Source organism: Elephas maximus, chromosome 7 (genome assembly GCF_024166365.1).
Source record: "Elephas maximus indicus isolate mEleMax1 chromosome 7, mEleMax1 primary haplotype, whole genome shotgun sequence".
Taxonomy (NCBI): domain Eukaryota; kingdom Metazoa; phylum Chordata; class Mammalia; order Proboscidea; family Elephantidae; genus Elephas; species Elephas maximus.
The window spans coordinates 72648460-72666342 of NC_064825.1; the positions used below are offsets into that span (position 1 = coordinate 72648460).

Consider the following 17883-nt stretch of genomic DNA (forward strand, 5'->3'; position numbering starts at 1 on the left):
TTGTTCATTTAATGAGAGCAATCTCAGTGGTGTAATGGGGATGGAAACTGGACTAGCATAAACTAAGAGTAAAAGGGAGGGGAGCAAGAAGATAAAGGAATTTTTCAAGAAATCTGAATGAACAAAAAGCAGGGAAACAAGTAGGAAAGTGATTTGGGGTCATGGAAGGAATTTTATTTCCAACATTATTTTATGAAAGTTTTAAACATACAAACAACAAACAAAATTGAGAGAACTTTACAGTAAATACACTAAATTCTATAATTAAAATTTTACTATACTTGTTTCATCACATCTTTTTATTTATCCATAAGAAAGGTATTTTAAAAATGGAAGACACTCCTAGAGCATGTTTGTATTCCTACAGTGTGATTCTATAGCTAGGGAAAGATTAATGATATAGGAAAAAAAGAGGACAGCCAAATGAAGGAATAACGTCCTTGAGAAGGTGAGGATAATGGGATTCAGAATATAGGTAAAAGGACTGCCTTTTTTTTTTTTTTAAATAATTTTTATTGTGCTTTAAGTGAAAGTTTACAAGTCAAGTCAGTCTGTCACATATAAGCTTATAAATACCTTACTCCATACTCCCACTTACTCTCCCCCAATGAGTCAGTCTGCCCCCTCCTTCCAGTCTCTCCTTTCGTGACCGTTTTGCCAGTTTCTAACCCTCTCTACCCTCCCATCTCCCCTCCAGATAGGAGATGCCAACACAGTCTCAAGTGTCCACCTGATACAAGTAGCTCACTCTTCATTAGCATCTCTCTCCAATCCATTGTCCAGTCCCTTCCATGTCTGATGAGTTGTCTTTGGGAATGGTTCCTGTCCTGGGCCAACAGAAGGTTTGGGGACCATGACTGCTGGGATTCTTCTAGTCTTAGTCAGACCGTTAAGTCTGGTCTTTTTATGAGAATTTGGGGTCTGCATCCCACTGTTCTCCTGCTTCCTCAGGTGTTCTCTGTTGTGCTCCCTGTCAGGGCAGTCATCGATTGTGGCCGGGCAACATCTAGTTCTTCTGGTCTCAGGATGATGTAAGTCTCTGGTTCATGTAGCCCTTTCTGTCTCTTGGGCTCACAGTTATCATGTGACCTTGGTGTTCCTCATTCTCCTTTGATCCAGGTGGGTTGACACCGATTGATGCATCTTAGATGGCCGCTTGTTAGCATTTAAGACCCCAGACGCCACACTTCAAAGTGGGATGCAGAATGTTTTCATAATAGAATTATTTTGCTAATTGACTTAGAAGTCCCCTTAAGCCATAGTCCCAAAACCCCCACCCTTGCTCCGCTGACCTTTGAAGCATTCAGGACTGCCTTTTGCTGTTAGAGAAGGGAAGAAAGAGGACACATGTACAGAGCTATGTGAGTTTGTGGATTTGATAGTGAGAAGGCAAGGCAGGCACTGTTGCTTAGCTAACTGGTAGCCTCTCTTTTCCCTTGCTAATAGAATCCAGCACACAGACCCAGGGCATTGTGTTTCATCTAAGCCAATCTTGACTATTGGATTCCCCTTGCCATCCTTGTAGTTGCAAGGTATGCTGGAAAATTTAGTATCTGCAAAGGATAATGCAATGGACCAGATGTGTTGGCCTGGTTTCATGGAGGCAATATGAATGTGGGCTGAGTCCTTATCTGGGGTATTTTGACCCAAAACACATCCCATAGCAGAGAGTGGTCTATTAGCATATCCCTCCCCTTTTGCCCTGAGCACACGTCAATGTTTCCAGGAACTGCTTAGCTAAGTGTGTGCGTTATTTGGCACCCGGCCAACCCCACTGCTATATATGTACCTGGGAGAGAGGGAATGGGGCCCTTGACCTGCAGCACAAGAGGGTATAAACAAACAATCTTCCTGCATCAGCTGTAGAGCAACACCTGCTGGCCATGGGGAACTGATATCCACTATTGAAGCTGATTTTGTTCTGTATTTTCTCTATGTGAATGAAGTACTGTTCCATCCATTGCCTGTGTGAGCTGTGTCTTTCTTGGCCAACTCAACACCTGCAAACAATGGAATGGGTTAACATCCTAGGGCTGCTGCTTGTGGTAGCAGGCATTATGCTCTTTGCTATCCTCCATGTGGTGGGGCTCGGCCCTTGGAGGTGGTAACAGGTGTCACTTATTCAACAATTTGGGAGTGATTTTACTGATAAACCAGAGAAATTAACATGGATAATGATGGAGAAAAAGACAGGAGAGAACTGATAAATAAAAACTAATAAAAAATATCAAGTCGATCCACATACCAGCAACATTGTTAGAAATACAAAAACTCAGCCCACCATCATAGATCTACTGAGTCAAGAATCTGCATTTTAAGAAGATCCCCAGGTTATTTTGGAGCCCTGGTGGCACAGTGATTAACAGCTTGGCTGCTAGCCAAACGTTGGCAGTTCCAGTCCACCTTGGAAGTTCTATGGGGCAGTTCTACTCTGTCCTATAGGGTTGTATGAGTCGGAATCAAATCTACGGCAATAGATTCTGGAACGACACTGAGGATTTTTCATGTACTTATTGGCCGTTTGTGTATCTTCTTTGGTGAAATGTCTTCAAATCCCTTGCCCATTTTTTGACTGGGTTGTCTTTTTGTTGTTAAGCTGCATCTTGCTATTTAGTATTATTGTCCTGTCTTCCTTGTCATCTTTTTCCTTCCTCCTAGAATACTGATGCGAATAATACCAACATTTCAGTCACCAAGCTAGTGTTCATCACCCTTTTCCTTTTATTATATTGTTGGATTAATCCAATCTTCTCATTTTCCAGGTTTTCCTCATCTCCACTGAATTACTGTAAGTAATCCAGATAGATTTTCACCACATCTCTTAGGCTTTACCCTTAGAGGGTCTATCCTAGATTTCAGTGCCTGGCTCAGGAATTGCGTGTTAGGCCCTGTGCTAGATATTGGGTAATAAAAATGGGCAAGATAGTTCCTGCCTTTTACAATCTAATGATTTTTACAGTGTTGGGATACAGTATTATTTTCTTGATCTGACATTGACAGTGATTACTAGTGATATATACACCAATACCCAGGAAATAATATTTCTTATATTTTTCAAATTGGAATTTAGTAAGAGGCCCTGGTGGCACAATGGTTAAGCACTCAGCTGCTAGGTGAAAGGTCAGTGGTTTGAATCCATCAGTTGCTCCATGGGAAAAAAGGCCTGGCAATTTGCTCTCATAAAGATTACAGCCTCAGAAACCCTATGGGGGACTTCTACTCTGAGTTGGAGTGTGCTGAGTCAGAATCAACTCAACAGCGCACACCACCACCACCATAACAAGGTTCCTGGCTGGCACAAATGGTTCACACTTGACTACTAACCTCAAGGTTGGCATCTGAACCCACCCAGTGGTGCTACAGAAGAAAGGCCTGGAGATCTGCTTCCGTAAAGATTATAGCCAGGAAAATCCTATGGAGCAGTTCTACTCTTTAACACATGGGGTCACCATGAGTCAAAATTAACTCGGTGACTCCATTTTTTTTTTAACACCGTAATCTCCTGAATATCCTTTGTTTCTCTAGTGTCTTTACTCTTCAGTCTATCCTTCAGCACTGAATATGTCTATTTCCCTTCCATTTGCTTCTGCTATTAACCCTTCAGTGGAGACAGTTACTACATTCTTGGACTTTCATGATAAGGTAGATAGATTGAGATCTTCATTTAGAGAAAGTGGACAAGTGTCCCTGTGTAGTAAATGAGCTTGCCCAAAGAGAGGTTTGGACTTTGCCCTTGGTTTCTGGGAGATAGATCTTTAAACCCTTGGAATATTATGCCTGAGTGTTTTTGTTTACCTGTGGGCTTTGGGTCATGCCTGGTAGTCTAAAAAAGTGATTTTTCAGTGGACACTGGCTACAACAGAGAGTCTAACAATGTGATTAAGGGTGGGGGCTTTGGTCACAAGGTATCAGCTCTCAGCTTGTTGTCTAAGAGGCTAGAGACTGCAATTAGCCACAGGGGCAAGTAACCATGCCTACATGATAGAGTCCTAATAAAAACTCTGGCCACTAAGGCTATGGTGAGTTTCCCTGGTTGGCAATACTCCATGTGTACTGTAATATGCATATTGCAACACAGTCTATGACTCTACAGGGAGAGGGCAACTGGAAGCTCTACATTTGAAACTTTGCTGAACTCTGTCCTATGCAAGTGTTCCCTTGGCTGATTTCAATCTGTATCCTTTAGCTGTAACAAACTGTAACCATGAATATAACAACTTTCAGTGAGTTCTGTGAGTCCCTCTAGCAAATCATCAAACCTAAGGGTGGCGCAATAGTTAAGAGCTTGGCTGCTAATCAAAAGGTTGGCAGTTTGAATCCACCAGCCACTCCTTGGAAAGCCTCTGGGGTAGTTCTTCTCTGTCCTATAGGGTTAAGGGTGGTCTTAGAACCCCTGAACTTGCAATTGGTGCAAAAAGTGAAGGTAGTCTTGTGGGCTGTTTCTCTAACCTTACAGTCCCCTTCTGAACCTCAAAGAGGAGATTAACTTTGAGGTACTGGTCTACGAGTAAGAGGTATTTAAGACTAAAGATTGCTGGTTTTGAAATCCAGAGACCTGAGTTATAGTCCTAGCTCAGTCACTAACCTGAGAGAGGCTAAAATTGAGCACTTACTAATGTTATATGAGCATTACATTATATTATATTAATTAATTTGTTATGCTGCAAGGAGGAGTCCACCACCCATTGTCAGTCTGTCACGCTGTGGTGGCTTGTGTGTTGCTGTAACGCTGAAAGCTATGCCATCAGTATTTCAGATATCAGCAAGGTCACCCCTGCTGGACAGATTTCAGTGGAGTTTCCAGACTAAGACAGACTATGAAGAAAGGCCTGGCAACCCACTTGCGAAAAACAGCCAATGAAAACCCTAGGGATCACAACAGGATACTGTCCAATATAGTGCTGGAAGATGAGCCCCCTAGGTCAGAAGGCACTCAAAATACACAGTGGCTGCAACAATGGACTTGAGCATACTAATGATCATGAAGATGGCACAGAACTGGACAATGTTTAGGTCTGTACTTGGAATTGCCATGAGTTGTAGCTGGCTTGATGGCAGCTAACAGCAACAATAAGGAGGTGGTACTATTAGCATTCCCATTGTATAGGCAAGGAGACTGAGCACTTAAGTAACTTGCCTTCAGCCATGAATTCCTTCAGGGTAGAGTTGGGTCTTGCAACAGAGGCGGTCTGGCTCCATGTTGGTGCAGTTTCGTACTACGTTGTTAATTGCTGATAATAGTAGGTACCATTACTAGCTACTGTTTAGCAGGTTCTGTATTATCATTATTTTTTTGGAATGTTATCCAATCTTCATTAACAATCCTGAGATGGATATATTACCTATTTTTATAGACGAGAAAACTAAGGCTCAGAGAGGTGCTACTACTTGGTAAACACAAGCTTTGAAATGAACCTCGAGGCTCCGAAAGTTTCTTTAGCACTCGAGTCACTTACATCTTTAAGCCTCAGTTTCCCCACCACGGGAAACCCTGGTGGCGTAGTGGTTAAGTGCTACGGCTGCTAACCAAGTGGTCAGCAGTTCGAATCCACCAGGCGCTCCTTGGAGAATCTATGGTGCAGTTCTACTCTGTCCTATAGGGTCGCTATGAGTCGGAATAGACTCGAGGGCAGTGGGTTTGATTTTTTTTTTTTGGTTTTCCCCATCTTTAAAATGAGGGGTTTGAATAGATGTCTCAGTTTTACAGGGGGAGAGTGTAGAAAAAGGAGATGTTTGCAGATGGATCTGATAGGTGAAGAGATAAATGCTATCAAGTCACAGTGACAGAGTAAGATACTCGCTATACAGGAGGTCCGGGGCGTCAGAGCACAGCGAGGCTTGTGGGCGAGAATGGGCCTGACCGTCACTCTCCGACTGATTGAGTCGCTGCCAGCGCGGGCCTGAAGCCAAGAAGGAGGAGATCCTTGGGGTTTTGTCCCAATCCAGGGGTAGCACCTCACCCGACCAAGACCTGCTCTACGGGCTCCTCCGGCAAATCGAGGGAAGGAAGAGGCGCGGCTTTCCAGCTCGGGTCGCAGAACGCCACGTCCCTCTAGGCTCAGTCTCCCCAGGCTCCTTCGCGCTCGCGCTCCACGCCGCCCGCCTCTTCCCTCGGGGGCGAGGCCTTGTCTCCGACGCAGCCAATTGGTGCCCTCCGCGATCCCGAGCCGGACCAATCAGTGACCGCCGGGGGGCGGGGGCTGTCGCCATGGCAGCGAGGGGGCGGGAGCGCGTGGTAGGTGGAGGGACCGAGCGAAGCCGCTGGCCCGGAGCTGGAGAGTCGGGCTAGTGCGTTGTGGACATTCAGCAAGCTCGCCGAGGCGGGGCTGGTGGCTTCGAGGTGGGTTCAGGTCAGCACGGCTGGAAGCCTGGGGCGGGTCCTGAGATAAGGCTCAGGCTTTCGCTCGCCCTGCTCGGGCAGCGTGAGGATGGCGGGGGCCGCAGAGGGGGCACGCACCGGTGGGGAGGGGACGCCTACGGCGCGGGGTCCCCTTCTCCGCTCCTCTCGCTGTCTGCAGGGCCCCCAAGCTGTCTTAGGGGTCGATGAGGGAGGTGGGCTCTTGGCGAGGAGCAGGACCAGACTCCGGCGGGGGTCCAGGTCAGCGTTGGCCACCGGGACAGGTAGATAGGCTAAGGAGGTGCCCACTGGTGAGGAGGATGTACCCACCAGGTCTGAGCTGATACTCACTACACCCGCGCCTGGGACCAAAGCTAGGCCGGTGAATCCTGCTCTTCTGCCGGTTCTTTTAAGGCAGCAACCCCTGACGCCTCCTAGGAGAGAAAGTTCGTGCTAGTTGTGGTATTGTTTTCCCTTAGGTGACAAATTAGGTGAGCCCTTTCGATTTTAGGGAATGAGAAAGATGTTACTTCCTTGTTGCACCTGCTAAGTGGTCACTGAGAGAGCAAATGTGGTTTTTGTGGTTGGTGCTGGTAACGGTTTTAGGATGGCTATTTTACAATATGAGGGTGGGAGGGAAGAACAGGAACCATTATTCTGACATCTGGGAGACCAGAACCTCTTGAAACTCTCAAAGTGTCATCTGAACTCCTAAATTGGATAATGTACATTTTATGCAATTGAGTAAGTGCTACCATCTGAGGCTATTAAATCCATTAATGAACATGGATGCGAAACGGTAACAAAAATAAAACAAAAAAAGGAGCAAGGAAGGTTAAATGGAAAAATCTCTGATAGCCAATTTTGTTTGAAGGAGATTGTAGACTTTCTGTATACCAAAACCCAAACCCATTGCTGTCCAGTCGATTCCGACTCATAGCGACCCTATAGGACAGAGTAGAGCTGCCCCATATGGTTCCCAAGGATGGCCTGGTGAATTCGAACTGCCAACCCTTTGGTTAGCAGCCTAGCTCTTAACCACTACACACAAGTTTAAAGATGAACTGATTAGATAGTTGCTTCAAAGAACTGATTTAAAACAGTATGACTAATGGTATGACAGACTTGGATCAGATGACCTATAGCTTCCTTTTTTATTTTAATTATTTCCCCCTCAAGACCTTTCCTGTTAGATTCTGTTAAATATCTGGATTCAGGTAGCATCCAGATTCTTGCTTCTTTTTCTTGAAGGAGATTGTGAATTTTCCCTACAGGGGAGTTGAAAGAACTGACTGTTATTAGGTGCTGTTGAGTTGATTTCGACTCATAGTGACACCATGTGACAGACTAGAACTGCCCCATAAGGTTTACTGGGTTATAATCTTTACTGGAGTAGATAGCCAGGTCTTTCTCCTGGACAAGTTCAAACCACCAGCCTGTCAGTTGGCAGTCTAACCCAGCACTTAACTATCGTGCCACAAAAAGGAAAAACAAAAACATGGCCATCCAGTCGATTCTGACTCATAGTTACCCTATAGGACAGAGTAGAATGGCCCCAAAAGGTTTCCAAGGAGCAGCTGGCGGATTCTAGCAGCTGTAGCTCGTTGTAGCTCTTAACCACTGCGCCACCAGGGCTCCATTGTGCCACTAAACCAAAAACCAAACCAAACCCACTGCCATAGAGTCGATTCTGACTCATGCCACTAGGGCTCCTTAAAGAAGTGATTAGACAGTTGCTTTAAGAAATTGGTTAAAACCAGTATTACTAGTGGTGTGATAACTTTAGATCAGATAACCTATAGCTTCTTTTACAACCGTAAAAAAAAATTTTTTTTTCCCTAAGGGCTTCCTTGGTAGATTCTGTTAAAATAATTAGATTCAGGGAATATCCAGATTCTTACATCTTTTCCTTTATAGAAACTGTCTCAGTATCCATCCTGATTTAAGCTGAGTGTGAGTTTTCGTTTTATAAAACCTGAAGTAGGTATGCAACAAATGTTCCTCAGCTAATAGGGTTAAAACTTTAAGATAAAACTGTGTAAATTTAGAATCAGAAATGAAATCTCAAATAACATTTGCAGTTTCACTCTTATTATTAGGGTGAATATGGAAACATATTTTTTATCTTGGTCCTGAGCCCCTCCATGATCTATCTGGTCAAATTTTCTAGTATGAGTGAAAAATTCATTCCTCTCTCCTTGTAGTTGCTCATGCTGTCTTCTTCCCTCTATCCTAATTTTACGTATCTTCAAAGGCTCAGTCCATCTTATGCTTACCTTTCTTTCCTGGGAGATCATATCACACTTTTGGTACATACCCTTTCAGGGTGCCTTTTTCCAAGTTAGTTTGTGCTCTATAAATATCAGCTGAAATGAAATGTACAATTAAGGCAGTCAGGACACCTTTCAAAAACTAGTTATTAGTTATAGGCATTAATATACAGTATCAGTACCATGATCAATACCAGTAAATTTTTATTTGGGAATCTGTGTATCTCCACAGACAGACCAAATTAATTTTGCTTTACTGAGACTAATGTCTAAGTTAGTTTCCAGTTTCTAAGAACCCTTTTGATGGCCAGAGTATGTGTACAGTCTGAGTACTGGGTATCTGTAGGAATCAAGTCTAAAATTTTTAAATGTATTGAAAACAATCCTTCAAGTAGATAATCTTTTAAGTATTATGAATAATTGAGTTGACTATATTTGGAGTGATAGATGATGAATTTTTTCTAAACACTCAAAGGTCTGGAAAGGAAAAATTTGTCAGTGGCCTGAAACAGATATTAGGATGTTTCTATGTTTGATACTTGCAGTTAGTTTATAGACTTTAAAAAGCAGGTTCCTAACAATTTCAAACCCACCCAGAGGTGCCTGAGAGGGCTGGCCTGGTGATCTACTTCTGAAAGTTCACAGCCTTAAAAACCCTGTGGTGCAGTTCTACTCTATATATGGGGTTGCCAAGAGTTGGAATTGACTCCACAGCAACTAACAATAAGTTAAAATAAAAAAGAACCTCAATAACTTTAATAATTTTCGATTCAAAACAAAAAAACCCCACCCCCGACAAAAAACAAGATCTGGTGGAACGTATACTTAATTCAGAATTTGATGGCCAGGTTTCAAACCTGGCTCTGCCAAATCCTGGCCAAGTCACTTAACTTCCTTGTGTGTTACAATCTTTTATAAAAGTAGGCACTGAATCAGATCACCTCTAAGATAATTTCTGGTCTGAGAATTCTCTGATTCTAAAATTCTAGAGCAACTTAATGGAAATTGCGATAGTAGTTACATGCTTTTATTTTTTTGCAAAGCTTTTTGACTTGTTATATTTTAATTGTCTCTTGGTGGCACAGATGTTTAAGCTCTTGGCTACTAACTGAAAGACTGACAGTTTGAATCCATACTGAGGTGCTTCGAAAGAAAGCCCTGGTGATCTGCTTCCAAAAGATCACAACCGTTGCAAACCCTGTGGTCCAGCTGTGCCCGAAACATACGGGGTTGCCGTCAGCCTGAATTGGCTCATGGAACTGTTTGTTGTTTTTTTTTTGTATTTTATTTATGTGAAGTACATGTAAACAATGAAGACATGGTAATTTTAATAAATATGCTCGTGAATGATACAGACAAGGAACAGTATGTTTTTCATGATCCCCAGTGGTGCAGTGGTTAAGGGCTCAGGCTGCTCACCAAAAGGTTGGTAGTTCTAATCTACCAGCTGCTCCTTGGAAACTCTATGGGGCAGTTCTACTCTGTCCTGCAGGGTCGCTATGGGTCAGAATTGACTCTTTGGCAACAGATTAGGTGTTGGTTTATTACCAGATATTGCAACCGCTTGTTAAGATGGAACAAAAGGAGATATAATGGCTTCTTTGATTGATGTCCTTTTCTACAGTTAAAGGCATCAGAGATTTTAAGTCTAGTGGTCTCGATACAGGCAAGGGTTGGAGTCCAGCTCACCTGGTCATACGTCTGATGACTTTGTTCGTGACTTTCCCATTGATTCTCATTTTTTAAAGGGAAGAATGTAGTTGAACACCCACTTACCTGTTATCCTTGTCACTGCTGCCATCGAGAAACTCAAAAGCCATTTAATTTTTTTTTTCCCTACCCCTTTTCATTGTCAGAAGTATGACATTGCCAGTGAGAAAAAGCAACCCAGGTCTCCTGGCTCAGGGCAGTGTCTTGGAGGAAGAAACCTGGGTCTCTTGCAACTTGCTGTTTGAATGGCTGGGAGGAAGAGCTTGTGTTCCTCTTTTGTTGGACATATTCCTTCCTCTGGCCTGCGGCTGCATCAGGGCTCTGGCTGTGGCAATGCTCAGAGGAGAGCTCTAATGTGGCCTTTCAAAAAATGACATTTAAAGGCTGTGTGTCCAACTGGTTCCTTGCTTAAGTTCTATATCTTTGGGTATTTGTGAACAGATTTTCATTAAGGGCAAGAGGGAAAGGGCATTCATATTTACTGAGAATTTATTATTGATGTGCATTGTATTAGTCACTTTGCCTTCATTCTTATTTTCATCATGTCAACAAGCATGTGAAGTAGTATTAGCTCAGTTTTATAAGTAGGAAAACCAGAGAGGCAAAGTGTCTTGCCAGTAAATGAGGTTAGAATTCAATCTGCTGTTTATTTTTTTTACCATATTGTCTGCATAATAGTCGTAAACCTTTTCTAACATACAACATACATGTGATCACTCTTTCCCATAGATAACTTGATGTTAAGTGTAACATATAAAGAAATATGTGTTTTTAGATTTGAAGACATTTTATTTGCTTATTTTCTTTCCAGACTGCTTAGAAATAATTGATTATATTCTCCAGTTAGTTTATACTTGAGCTAAATGCCTTGTATTTTACAGTTAGGTAGTGGGGTTTCAAAAAAGAATTTGGGATGCTTCTTATTACTGATCTCTGCCACTGAGACTAGGGCCAGGATTAATTTTAAAATTGGTGGTAAGAGTGAAGAAAAGTTCCAGTTAAGAATTTTTAAGAAAAAGTTCATTTAAGGATTTAACAGGAAAACTTATCATATATTGTAAAGTCTCATTACTGAGAAAAATAAGCTTTTAAACTGAATCCTTTTTAGTTACTAAGAAGGGAGGGATACAGTAAAACTTAGGGACAATAAATCATATCTCTGTTTGCTCTGGTCTTTGATTCTATTTATTTGCTATTATCCTCCCTCCCATTGAAATATAATTTAGTCTCCATCCATGTCATAAAAATTTAGTGCTTTTTCTTTTTACAGTGTGTGACACATGATGCCCTATCATGTACCATTATCACTGTAACAAAGCTAAATTTATGCCTGTACTTATTGTGTTTTTTCGTTTTTTATTTTTATACAGCTAGGACTGCTTAAGAGGCAGTTTTTAGTGAAAAAACATCGGGCTAAGATCAAGACCCATCTCTTCACTAATTTGACAGTGTGCAAGTTCTCCAACCTCTTTGGATCTCATTTGCTTCATCTGTAAAGAAGAAATAAACATTCTTTACCTGTCTGAAGGTAAGTGATCAGTTAAGAATTGTGTTTGGTTGCAATAAAAACAAAAACAGAGACTTAACAATGATGACTTAATTACACAATATTTTATTTTCCCATAAAAATAATTCTGGGAGTAGCCAGTCCAGGATAGGTATTATGGCTTCACAAAGTCATAGTACCTAAACTTCTTCCGGTTCTTTGGTCTCCTGTTCCTAAGGTATGGCTCTTATCCTCATAGTCCAAGATAGCTGCTAGCGCTCTAACCATCACAGCCAAGTTCTAGGAAGCAAGGAAAAGGCAAAGAAGTATGCATCTCCCCTATTAAGGAGACTTCTGAATCAAAGCTCAGTCTAATGGCTGCAGCTAAGCGACTCGGGCCTTGGGAAATGCAGCTGAATGCAATACACGGGCCTTGGGAAATGTAGCTGAATGCATGGCTGCCCTGAATAAAATTGGGCTTTGTTACTGAGGAGAAAGGAGAGATTTAGATATTCACAGGCAAATAGAAGTCTTTGCCACGGTATGAATCTTTTCCTCTTTTATCTCTGAGATCTGTAAGCTATGATTACCATTCGTGGAAGCTTCAGTAATTTGCATGGCAAAGCTTTAAATCTCACCATTGTCTACAGAAGGATATATCCGTCATCTAATACTTTGTTATCCCATGGTTCATTATAGAATCCTTTCTGTCGTCATTGGATATTTGCTCTGTTTATTTTTAAAAATTACCCATAAATGCTCAATAAACATTTGTTGTTAATAAATGTGTTGAAACAACCTAATATCAGTGGTGTCTTAGAGTTGATGAAATACCATATCTTGAGTTTTAAATCTGCCACCTTCTTTTGGACTTCTTAATAGTTCTACGTGCTTAATGTTTCTTTTCTCCCCTTTCTTGCCTTTTTTGGTTTTGGTTGATGGAGATTTTTTTTTTTTTTTTTTTATTGTGCTTTAAGTGAAAGTTTACAAATCAAGTCAGTCTCTCATACAAAAATTTATATACACCCTGGTATATACTCCTAGTTGCTCTCCCCCTAATGAGACAGCACACTTCTTCCCTCCACTCTTTCTTTTCGTGATGGAGAATTTTTCTTTTTTTTAATAATTTTTATTGTGCTTTAAGTGAAAGTTTACAAATCAACTCAGTTTCTCACATAAAAACTTATTTACACCTTGCTACATACTCCCAATTACTCTCCCCATAATGAGACAGTCCGCTCCCTCCCTGCACTCTTTCTTTTCTTGTCCATTTTGCCAGCTTCTAACCCCCTCTACCCTCTCATCTCCCCTCCAGGCAGGAGATGCCAACATAGTCTCAAGTGTCCACCTGATCCAAGAAGCTCACTCCTCGCCAGCATCCCTCTCCAACCCATTGTCCAGTCCAATTCATGTCTGACGAGTTGGCTTCGGGAATGGTTCCTGTCCTGGGCCAACAGAAGGTCTGGGGGCCATAACCAGCGGGGTCCTTCTAGTCTCAGTCAGACCATTCAGTCTAGTCTTTTTATGAGAATTTGGGGTCTGCATCCCACTATTCTCCTGCTCCCTCAGGGGTTCTCTGTTGTGTTCCCTGTCAGGGCAGTCATCGGTTGTGGCTGGGCACCATCTGGTTCTTCTGGTCTCAGGCTGATGTAGTCTCTGGTTCATGTGGCCCTTTCTGTCTCTTGGGCTCGTAATTACCTTGTGTCTTTGGTGTTCTTCATTCCCCTTTGATCCAGATGGGTTGAGACTCATCGATGCATCTTAGATGGCCACTTGCTAGCGTTTAAGACCCCAGACGCCACTCTTCAAAGTAGGATGCAGAATGTTTTCTTAATAGATTTTATTATGCTAATTGACTTAGATGTCCCCTGAAACCATGGTCCCCAAACCCCTGCCCCTGCTACGCTAGCCTTCAACACATTCAGTTTATTCAGGAAACTTCTTTGCTTTTGGTTTAGTCCAGTTGTGCTGACCTCCCATGTATTGAGTGTTGTCTTTCCCTTCACCTAAAGTAGTTCTTACCTACTATCTAATTAGTATATACCCCCTCCCACCCTTCCTCCCTCCCCCCTCTTGTAACCACAAAAGAATGTGTTCTTCTCAGTTTAAACTATTTTTCAAGTTCTTATAATAGTGGTCTTATACAATGTTTGTCCTTTTGCAACTGACTAATTTCACTCAGCATAATGCCTTCCAGGTTCCTCCATGTTATGAAATGTTTCACAGATTCATCGTGATGGAGAATTTTTGAAATACACTTTTTCCCCTCTACTAGTTTCTATTCTTGTGGTGTTTATTCTAGAAAAAACTAGAATAACTAACTTAGCAAAGTCTAAAATTAATTAAAATATTTAATCCTTAATAAGGCCTCAATAAATGTTAACTTATCGTAAAAGAAAAAATGGAATGTGTTCTAGCACATTAGATAGAAAATTAACGATAGAAAAATCTCTTTAAATACCAAGATAATGTCAAATGTGTCAGAGATAGGTTGTAAGGATTTTTATGAACTGGAAAATACACAAATATCCATACAAGAGATGCAGAGGTGAGAGGTAAGGAGAGGCAATGGGAAGAAGAGGCAACTAACCAAATTTTCTTCCATTATAAGGTCAGTAAGTTTGGCCTTCTCTTTTCTTTATCCCTCTCTTCTTCCATAAGAAGGATAAAGACTTGAAGAGGAGACACTGGGCTGAACTAGGCTGAAACAACAGACTGATGCAAACTAGGGTGGGCTGGTAAATTGTTTGTCCAAAGTAGAAAAATGTGAAATCCTAAATGAAGCAGTCATCCCAAAACAGCAGGGAGAACATTGATCCCACAGGCATCAGAGACTTGGGAAATTGCAAAGCAGAGTTCCTGAGCCTCTCAGAGCATTCAGTAGATAAAAAATAATTTCCCTAAATTCCTAAATACCAAAAGGAATCTTGTCTCCCTTTCCCTGTCTTAACCAAATCACGTAGAGGCGGACTTCTTAGTTATTGACTCATACCATATCTAGATTAAGTTTATCTGATACATATGTAAAACAAACAAACAAAAAACCAAACCAGTTGCTGTCAAGTAGATTTTGGCTCATGGTGACCCTATGAGTTACAGAGCAGAACTGCGCTCCATAGGGTTTTCAAGGTTGTGACCTTTCAAAAGCAGATTGCCAGGCCTTTATTCTGAGGTTCCTCTGGGTGGGTTCAAACCACCAACCCTCAGTCAGTAGTCCAATGTGTAACGGTTAGCACCACCCGGGGACTCCACTGCGTATATAAATGCCTTTAAACTAACAGATAAAACCAAAACACATTGCCATCAAGTCAATTCCAACTTATAGCGACCCTATAAGACAGAGTAGTGCTGCCCCAAAGGGTTTCCAAGGAGTGGCTGGGGGATTTGAACTGCTCACCTTTTGGTGAGCAGCCATAGCTCTTAACCACTGCTCCACCAGGGCTCCATAGATCTGATATATTGTGCAAGCCAGTCCAGGGAAATAGATCACCCACTTCTGATGCCAAATGGTGTGGTGGATAACAAATCCCATGCCAGCGGAGTCCTGTGGAAATCTCAGCTTCTCTTCCTTGTTAAGTTCAGACCCAGCTGCCAGTGTGGCCCCTCTCTATCTCATCCCTAGCCACCCAGGACTAGGTCATGGGTACCAGCCACAAGCTTGAGAGTGCATATGACTCCCTCCACTTCAGACCAGCCAGCCGCAAATTTGGGGTTTTTGTCTATCACTTCCAGGGTACCAGCCACAAGCTCTGGAGTCCATATGACTCCCTCCATGTCAGGCCAGCCTTTGGGTCCTATAATTCGCTGAAACAACTCACAGAGTTCACAGGAAACACCGAACCTGCAATAACAGCTTTAGTGTAACGAAAAAGGGTACAAATGAAGAAACACATAGGGTGAGGCACAGATCTCCCATGTCTCCAAGAGGGATAGGCTACCCTCCCAAGAGCAGATGTTCACTCTTACCAAGCAGGAAGCTCCATCTGAGCCTTAGGACTCAGGGCTTTTATTGCCCTCACCATGTGACCATGTTAGATTACATCATGCATTATGAGTCTTAATCAGCACTGGGGCCTCCAACTGGTCCCTCATGATCTGATCAACCCCCATTCATTAGCCTTAGGTGTTAGTGCAGCTAGCAAGAACCAAGAACAAAAAGCCAAACTGCTTTCTGCAAGGTGATTCCACAACTCACATATATACATATATCAGACAGCTTCCTGTTAATGAGTGTGGGGAGAGATCCTGGAAGCGGTTAAAAAGAATGGTTATGGGTGAGAGGAGTAGGAGAGTACAGAAGACTGAACCTGGTCTTTCTCTTTCCTTGTGATAGTCTCTCATTTATTTTTTCCTCCTGCCCTCAACCCTCTTCTTTTACTCCTCTCTCATTTAAATTTAAGGTTGAATAGATGTATGTTTTCTCAGATCAGTTACATGTATTTATTAATTTGACAAATATTTATTAAGTACCCACCATGTACCAAGTGGAAACCTTGGTGGCATGGGGGTTAAGTGCTACAGCTGCTACACAAAAGGTCAGCAGTTGGAATCCACCAGGTGCTCCTTGGGAACTCTATGGGGCAGTTCTACCCTGTCCTATAGGGTTGCTATGAGTCGGAATTGACTCGATGGCAGTGGGTTTGGTTTTGTTTTGGTATGTACCAAATGGAGCCCTGGTGGCACAGTGCTTAAGAGCTACGGCAAGCTACGGCTGCTAACCAAAAGGTTGGCAGTTCAAATCCACCAGCCACTGCTTGGAAACCCTATGGAGCAGTTCTTCTCCATCCCATAGGGTTGCTATGAGTCAGAATCTACTTGACGGCAGTGGGTAATATGGGTGTGTACTAGGTAAAGGAGCAGTCGGAATCGACTCGATGGCAACAGAATGTGCCAGGTATTATGCTGGAATTTAAAGATAAGTTACACAGAGATGGTCCCTACCCTTATAGCATGGAAGACAGCCAATTAAACAAGCAATTGCAGTGTAAAGAAAAAAAGTAACTTATAAAACAATGCACAGCATGATCCTATTCATTAATTTAAAAAAAAAAGGGGGGGAAGGCATTAAAATGGTATTCAGCAAGTAGACATTTTCAGCTCCGTGAAGAAAACTAGGCTGTTTTTATACTAATAAGGCTTCTGGTTATTTTGTTAATTTGGGTGAATGGTTCTAGATTTTTTAAAAAAGGAAATTGAAGTATTAGTAGTAAAAGAATTACTGTGCTTTGTGTCTAAGTAACACAAGAGAAAATTTAAAAACTTTCAAAAATACAAATATTCTTTGTAGAAATAAAATATTTGCTCCTTATCTACCTTCTAAAATCCCTAAGAGACTGGCTCAATCTTTAGATGCTTCACCACTCCAATTTCCATCCCCTGGATTTCAGTTTGCTTTTCTCTGGCATGGAAGCCCTGATGGCACAGTGGTTAAGAGCTATGGCTGCTAACCAAGAGTTTGGCAATTCAAAACCACCAGCCGTTCCTTGGAAACCAAATAGGGCAGTTCTACTCTATCCTATAGGGTCAGTATGAGTCAGAATCAACTCAACAGATAGTTAAAACTCAAGATGTGGTATTTCAGCACCTCTAAGGCACCACTGATATTAAGACACACCATTATATTCCTTATAGAAAAAATGCTGCCAATTAAACTGTGACACTGTGCCTTATCACTTATGATTCTATTTTATCGTCATTGAAAAAGCTTTTTTAGATTTAGACATATCATAGATTTTTCTCACACCACTTTTGTGCATACACACAACAAAATTAAAAGTGAAATAAATTGGTCAAGGTATTCTTAAAACTTCTTCACATTCATAGTCTATTTTTAAAAAATTTTTATTGTGCTTTAAGTGAAAGTTTACAAATCAAGTCAGTCTCTCATATAAAAATTTATATACCCCTTGCTATATATTCCTAATTGCTCTCCCCCTAATGAGACAGCACATTTCCTCCTTCCCTCCACTCTCTCTTTTCATGTCCATTCAGCCAGCTTCTGACCCCCTCTGCCCTCTTATCTCCTCTCCAGACAGGAGATGCCAACATAGTCTCATGTGTCACCAGTATCATTTTCTATC

The 17883-nt window shown here is 41.9% G+C and overlaps 1 protein-coding gene and 1 long non-coding RNA gene across 4 annotated transcripts in view; one reads left to right on the top strand and one right to left on the bottom strand.

The window, feature by feature from the left end:
- Window positions 1-550: 550 nt before the first annotated feature.
- Window positions 551-6062, bottom strand: LOC126078813 (uncharacterized). The gene is made up of 3 exons (XR_007518168.1): window positions 5961-6062; window positions 1790-2000; window positions 551-1319 (listed from the first exon to the last, which is right to left on the bottom strand). It is a non-coding gene; the product is annotated as an uncharacterized LOC126078813 (long non-coding RNA).
- Window positions 6063-6230: 168 nt separating this feature from the next.
- Window positions 6231-17883, top strand: part of NUCB2 (nucleobindin 2) — a 52766-nt gene continuing 41113 nt past the window's right edge. For all 3 annotated transcript variants that reach the window (XM_049890572.1, XM_049890573.1, XM_049890574.1), the window contains exons 1-2: window positions 6231-6340; window positions 11688-11845. The gene's annotated coding sequence lies outside the window, so the exon portion shown is untranslated. The remainder of the gene's footprint in view (window positions 6341-11687; window positions 11846-17883) is intronic.